Source organism: Myotis davidii, unplaced genomic scaffold, assembly GCF_000327345.1.
Source record: "Myotis davidii unplaced genomic scaffold, ASM32734v1 scaffold242, whole genome shotgun sequence".
NCBI lineage: Eukaryota > Metazoa > Chordata > Mammalia > Chiroptera > Vespertilionidae > Myotis > Myotis davidii.
The window spans coordinates 1,729,679-1,737,675 of record NW_006295821.1 but is presented as its reverse complement, the minus strand read 5'-3'; positions in this window follow the sequence as shown (position 1 = coordinate 1,737,675).

Below are 7,997 nucleotides of genomic sequence, written 5' to 3'. Positions count from 1 at the left end.
AATTACCACGAGATTTGAAGTTAGAAGGCTTGAATCGGGACTGGTTTACCCCAGTCTAACCTGGGGGAAGTCACGCCTCAGCCTGTGTCCTCAGGCCAAATAAGGCCAGTGATAATGAGTATTTCACAGGAGAACCAACCTAGCTAATGTGTGACAGTACTGTATTAATGTTAAACACCACGCAAATAATGATTTGAGTAATATTTTTGGTCAGTTGATTAGTTAGCAGGTATCTTCTGCAAAATGAAATTGAGGTTCCTTACAGCTAGAGTCAAGCCTGGCCTGAGAAGAAAGTGGTCACTTCCTCTTTCATCCTGCCTGAGGAGTAAGCCTGCAGCTGCTTTTCTGTAAATGACCTTTGTAGAACACAGAAGTAAAGAAGTAGAGCTTTTATTTGTAGCAGCAAAGTGTTACACTTTTTTTTTTCTAGAAATGCAATATTTTTAAATGGTTAATACTTGAGAATTTGGTTAGATTTTGGTCATCCAATAATTCAACATATTCTGTTATAAAATTTTATAAAAGCAATTGTAAATAATTGTTCATAGGGTTTATTAACCATTTATTCATTTACAATGATGCTTAGGAATTGTTTGCTGTCTCTCAAGTTTGTTTACTTTGCATGAGAAATTGCTTGATAAATATTTGTTTCCTCTATCATTATATCTAAGCATCAATTTTTTGTTGTTAATCCTCACCCAAGGATATATTTTCCCTTAATTTTTTTAGAGAGAGTGGAAGGGAGAGAACGGGGGAGCGGGGAGAGAGAGAAAGAAAGAGAGAAACTTCAATGTGAGAAAGACACATCCATTGGTTGCCTCCTGCATGGCCAAGCATCGAACCTGCAACCTAAGTACATGCTGTGGACTGGATTTGAACCTGCAACCCTTCGGTGCACGGGCCGACATCTAAGCATCAATTCTGGTTGCAAGTAACAGTAATTAACTGATTATGCCTTACGTACAGATGGAAAAGATGAAAGTCCAGAACCAGAGCAGCTACGAGGACAGGCAGCATGGCTTTCTCTCTGTAGCACAGATGTGACTTGAGAAATAGTTTGGCCCAGGGGGAAACAGACCCACTTGGCATCAACTGTGGCCAAGGGGGCAGATAGCATGCTAGACGCTGAGTTACTGCAAGTCTGCTTTGGTTAGTCAGGTGCTATGTTTAGAGTAAGTCTTTCTGTTTTTAAAATCCTTGCCCTGATAGATGCCATGTTTAAAATGGATAGTTATACTGCCACCATGGCAACCAGATTAGATCTGGCCTCATTCTTCCCCCACCAGTTGGGATGTAAAGTGAGTAAAAAGTAGGTGGTGGTGACGATTTTAATGATTCCATGGTCAGTATACATGATTTTAAAAAAATTTTTATTCTTTGCATCATTCATCTCCATTAACATGCAAAATTGAAAGCTGACTAATAGTGAAATACATAAATATCTACCCATAAAATAGCAGTTAATTGAAGGTACTAACACATGAAGATGAAAAAGGGGATTTCACTTTGCAAATTTTGAAACCTTATTTCTGGACTGAAGCAGGTTAACAAAAATGAAAACTGGATTGAGCTGCCAGAGGAAAGGAGGAGAATAGAATGTACGAGGACAATCATGAAGCAGTTTGTGGGGTTTATTCATAGTACTCTATTTAAAAAGTGATCTGAAAGTTCAATGTAAAGTAAGTACAGTATTATCATTTATTGAGTTCTGACAGGACATACTGGGGTGGTACAAATCTTAGATAAAGCTATAATCCTGCCACTGAGCTTGCAGAGCAAACTAATTTTTGAAAAATATATGATGACTAAATACACCATAGGAGATCATACCAGAAAAAAACTCAAAGTGGCAGGTTCACTATAATTACATGGATGAATTTACTAATTTTACTTCCTGTTGATCCTATAACATTACTTTGCAGTATGACTTATGACAACTTTATTCATATGTAATTTTAGTATTTGGCATAGGAAAGAAGCTAATGAATGACATTTCTGGCGTCCCAATAAAGTCATAACATTGGGGCATGCATGGGATAAAAGACTATTCCATCTCCAAGAGCATATGTTCCCGCATCTGTGATGGGGCAACTTGGAATGTTGATAGTTGGCAGGGCCAGGCAAACATTCCTTGAGTGCAGAAAAGGCAGAAGGTCAATCCTAGAAATAAAGATGTGGACCATAAAATAAAAATGATATCATTGAAAGAACATACCAATCTGTGGAAGCCATGAAGAATTTCTGATCAATATGGTGCATTGAGATAGCCCCCAAACACTAAAAATGCTGGATGAAATGTGAGGGAGGGGAAAAGTTTTAAATACATAGGAGCAAACACAAGAAAGGAAATTCCTCATGTGCTAATGCAAAGGAAATCAGAGTGAGAATAGAAAGCATCTGCTGACGAGGTAGGCAGGTGATAGGTTGCCCAATCAAAACTCATCCCTCCTCCTCCCGCCCCGCTAGCCACAGTGTTGAGTATAAGAATGGGCAGGTACCCCAAGTCCATCACTGTATATCTTGCCTGGAACTTTGTTTCTGGGGCCACCAGCATGATTACTTTTTCTCTTTCCATTGGAGCTGCCAACCAGTGATGATGTTGAGCTGGGGTTTATGGGGGTTGCCTTACCCACCACGTGGAGAAAGTCCTCCCTGGAAAATGGTGAGAAATAGAGCTACCTGATGGCATCTTTTGAATACCTGAAGCAACATGAACCCCTGGAACCATCCAGTTATGTGAGTTGATAAATTATTTTGTTCTTAACCTAGTTCCACTTGGGTTTATATACTGAACAAATCAACCACCACTCAATCCTGCTAACTTCCCCCAAGATAACCGATATCAACAGTTGGTGAGTATAAGTAGCTTCAGATCTTTTTTAAATAAAATAACATACACTCCTCTCCGGTGGTTTCATACTCCTCCCACCACAGGCGGGGCCTGATTTCCCCTCCCCTGGCCCCTGTGAGCCTTCCTACCTATCCTCACAAGGAGTGTGCAGCAGGCAGGACACCTGACTGACTGACCCCTCTTCTCCACAGATGCTCACCCTTGGGACACAGCCACTTGTGAAGGCCAGACAGGTATTCAGCTGAGTCGCAATTTGGAGCCAGTGCCAGCCACCAGGCACGAGAGTGAGTGAGCCTGCAGATGATTCCAGCATCAGGTGGTTGCCAAGTGAGTACAGACAGCTGCACCATCCAGCCTACACAAATCACAGATTCCTAGCAAGTTACTGTTGGGGTGGCTTGCTATATAGCAATAGATAACCAGAATAATAACTATGCAAAGACAAACTTTTGCTTTGCTTTTCATACCCTATGTATCAATCTTCAACTAGCTGAAGTGTGTCTTTGCCCTGGAGATCTTTCCATGTCACTACATTAAGATTAATTAACATTTAATTAACTACTGCAAATAATTTTTTCCTAAGCACTTTTTTCCTAAGCGTTTATTTAAACACTACTCCAATTGAAGTATATCTATATACTTGCTATTTGAATCTTCTCATGCAGATATATGGTGTATGTATTTCCATTTACTCATGGTATTGATTATATCTTTTAGTGAAATTTTATTGATTTCTTCATATTTCTTATTGATACTTTATATTTTAGTTGCCACCATACAGGGACCAATTTTCTCATGATTTTGCTTTATTGGCTATTATTGGCATGTAAAAAAGCAGCTAATTGTTGTATGTCAATTCTTTTTTATATTAAGTTTCTGTTTTTTTGTAATATATTTTTATTTATTTCAGAGAGGAAGAGAGAAAGGGAGAGAAACAGCAATGATGAGAGAGAATCATTGATCACTGGAGATGGGGCCCACAACCCAGGCATGTGTCCTGACCAAGAATCAAACCCTGTGACCTTCTGGTTTATAGGTCAACGTTCAACCACTGAGCCATCCCAGCCAGGCTGTCAATTCTTTTTTTTTAAATATATTTTATTGATTTTTTACATAGAGGAAGGGAGAGAGACAGAGAGTTAGAAACATCAACAAGAGAGAAACATCAATCAGCTGCCTCCTGCACACCTCCTACTGGGGATGTGCCAGCAACCAAGGTACATGCCCTTGACTGGAATCGAACCTGGGACCTTTCAGTCTGCAGGCCAACACTCTATTCACTGAGCCAAACCAGCCAGGGCAAGGCTGTCAATTCTTGGTCTGGCCATCTTGCTTGCTGAAATTTCTCATTAATTTTAGAAGTTTGTCAGTTGACTTGGCAATTTACTAGGTATAAGATCATCACTAAAGAAGAACCAGTGCCTAGTGCATTTCCAAGGCTGATGGTGGGCATTCCCACCTAGAACCCATCTCTCTCTACCTTTCTTCATCAGAGTCTTGTTCTGATTCTAATGGAAATGCTTTGAATAGTTCACATTATTCTAATGTTGACAGAGATTTCTAGTAAATCCTGTTTGTCAGGTACAGAAAGTTCTTCCTGTGGTTTCTGGTATTTCCAGAAATTGTTGAATTTTATCAGTTACCTGGTTTTTTTTTGTTGTTGTTGTTGTTTTTCATTTGTGTAATTGAAGAGTTACCTGTTTTTGAGTGAGGGTGAGGGTGGGGGTGGGAGCAGCAACAGACATGTGGATCTTTTTTTTTAACATTTAGTAAATCTTCTAATTTTGAAAAATCTTGGCATTGCTGGAATAAGCTCTTCCTAGACATGCTATTCTTTTAATGCACTTCTGTATTCGATTTGATAATATTTTAGTATTTTTATGTCTGTGAGATAGGCTTTTTATTTAAACATAGTTTTTCTATGATGTTTGTGTGATTGTTTTGATATCTGAAGCCTTTGAGGATTTTATTTTGCTCAGTTGTAGCACCTTGTTTCTTTTGTTTGTGTGGTTGGTTGTTTACTTCTTTTTATTGTGAAACAACTCATCTCTTTGGAATTTTACCTGCAGGCATTCTTGCGGCCTCCATTAAAGGTGAGTTCCTCCATGAGAAACTTTCTTTTTCTTTTGCAAACTTACTAGCAATCTGGAAACCAAGTTAAATGAAAATCCCAGCTTGGGGAGGGGGTGGGTGTCTTTTCCTTCCTTCCTTCCTTCCTTCCTTCCTTCCTTCCTTCCTTCCTTCTTTCCTTTCTTTCTTTTCTTCTTCTTTTTTTTTAAATTAGGTTGTTGTGGGGTTTTTTTTTAACCCTCACTTGAGGAAATTTTTTCATTTATTTTTACAGAGAGTGGAAGAGAGAAATATCAATGTCAGAGAAACATTGATTGGTTACCTCCTGCATGAGCCCTGAGCAGGGCCTGGGCCTGGGAGGAGCCTGCAACTGAGGTATGGGCCCTTGACCAGAACTGAACCCAGAACCCTATGGTCCCCAGGCCAACACTCTATCCCCTTGAGCCAAACCGGCTAGGGCAAAAGATTGTGTTTTTTATATATAATATTCAGTTGGAAACAAGAGTCCTGTTTTGCTTATTTATATATTTATTTATTTATTTATTTATTTATTTGTTAATCCTCACCCGAGGATATTTTTCCATTGATTTTGAGAGAGAGTGGAAGGAAGGGGGACAGACGCCGAGAGAAAAACATGGATCCGCAGGTCAGTGCTCTATCCACTGAGCCGAACCAGCTAGGACCCAGATGGGAGTTTTCAAACCATCCAACAACTAGTATACACTCACACCACAAACACGAAGGCTGGTTTGTGTTTTCAAATTTCCCTCCTCAGACAGGACCAAGGGCCAGAAAGGCAACTTTCTTTGCTGTGCTGTTCTGCATGGCAACTTTATTTTTCATTCTAGCTTTATGAGAATGGACTATGCTGGACTTTCCAGCCTGGGTGGACTCTGGGCCAGAACCTCCATGCCATGGCCCTCAGTCTTTGTGTGGCCTGAGAAAGGTCAGGAAGCTCTGCCCAGACTGTGTCTCCTCCCCACCCACTCTGGAAGATGCAGAATGGGCCCCACACAACCCTAGAGGAAGGAGTCCAAGACTCCAGGTTTGGCCTCAGGGGAGAAAGACTTTGTTGGCACTAACAAGGATTTCTGCTTTCACTTAGGTTTTGGCTTCTGTGGATCTTTTTTAAAAAACCTCATGCCATCTCAGCAATGCATTTAAAAATATGTTTAACATATTAATTATTTTAATTTGAGGGTGGCTCAGAATACCTAGCCTGCCATATTGCTGGAAATAGAAGTCTTTGATCAACTCCATTCTGCCCATGAAGTTCCTAGACATCAGGAACCACACTTGATTTATTTTTACATTCTGGGACCTGGCACACATTAGTGTATGCACAGGAAGTATTGTTTGAATGAATGCCAAAAACAAACATTTCAAATTCAAGTAATTGGTTTGATATTCTATGTACAATCAAAGTGACTTCCTTTCTGAAAACTCTGAAGGCTATAATTAAGCATCACAATATGGATTAGAGAGTTCCTTGGGAAGTTGGTTATCCACATGAACTTTCTGCTGTAGTCCAATTAATTGGGAAGGTGACTGATTGTAGTGTGTGTGTGTGTGTGTGTGTGTGTGTGTGTGTGTGTGTGTGAATCCTCAGAGAGTAGATTTTTCCCATTGTTAGGTAGGAGAGGAGAGAAGAGGAGAGGAGAGGAGAGGAGGAGAGCAGAGGAGAGGAGAGGAGAGAGAAAGAAACATCGATGTGAGAGAGACACATCAGTTGGTTGCCTCCCACATGTACCCTGACCAGGGTCAGGTATTGAAACTGCAACCCAGGACGTGCCCTTGACCGGGAATCGAACCCATGCTCCTTTGGTGCATGGGGCCCATGCTTCAACCACTGAGAAACACTGGCCAGAGTGAGTGATTGTACTTTGATTTGAATCACATGGATTCGATCCAATAGGACAGTTTATGTTGTAGGTGCATTGCACAATTCTAGGAATCAGATTGCAAAGATTTAGGAAAAATATTCTCAGCACAAAAATTTTGCAACCTCTGCTACTTCCCAGTGATATTTCACATTCCCCCATTGGTATTGGCATTTGCCATGATTATTAGATTGTCTACTCTATTCACTTCTTCCTAATTCAGCATTTATCTCTTCAATCAGCTTTTAGAGGGTATTATATGCACTGTGATAAGCACAGGTTCCAAAGAAGGCATATTCCTGCCTGTTTTCTCCCAGAGACCCATGTTGATCATTGTGACACAGTAAAAAATAACAAAAGAAGTACATACGGTAGCACAGAGGAGAAAATGAACCACTGTGCTTTAGAGCAGCCTGGAAGGGTTCGCTGGCAAAGAGGCTACTGGGCTGAGGCTGGAATGGAGTCGTTTTTTACCAGATAAAGGGTGTGAGGCCATGGAGGCGAGGGGGGGTCCAGGGCGCAGGAAGCAATATCTGGCCCAGTCTCTCCATTCAGTGTCATAGGCTGCCCTCCCGTCACAGATAAGGCTTCTTATTGCTCATGGAGAGTCAGATTTGAATGCCCCCAACAAGGACTCTCAATTTTCCCTGACCATTCTCTGGGACTAAGTTCACTGAGCCTTCCAAGGGGACACTTAACCAGATGACCGTGCCTCCTGTCCTCACTCTTCCTCAAGAAGTTGGACATGTTTAAGTGCCACTGGCCTCAATGTCCTTTCCACCTTTTCTTTTTAAATATTCCATAGGATTTTAATTTGTTCCTTGCTATAGTTCTCTTCTTATGAGAACTAAGTTGAAATTTAACACTTTAAACAAATGCAAACTCAAAGTGCCATTTTTGATTTCTATTTAGAAATGTGACTGATAAAATGTAATACAAACCAAGAGACAACACAACCAAAATGTCCAGGACACATTCCCTTTCCCTCATGAGCATGTGCCTTCTGTTTTCATGTATCCATCCTCTTTCTGCAACTTGCATTTGTTGTTCTGAATTGAAATCCAGGCTGCATATATTTTTCATGAACTCCTTTAGTATTTCAGTAGACTCCAAAGTGCAGTGTGAGTCCCATGAGCTGCCCCAAATTATATATACACTAGGGTGCAGAAAGAAAATATTAGGCTACTTATCATTTT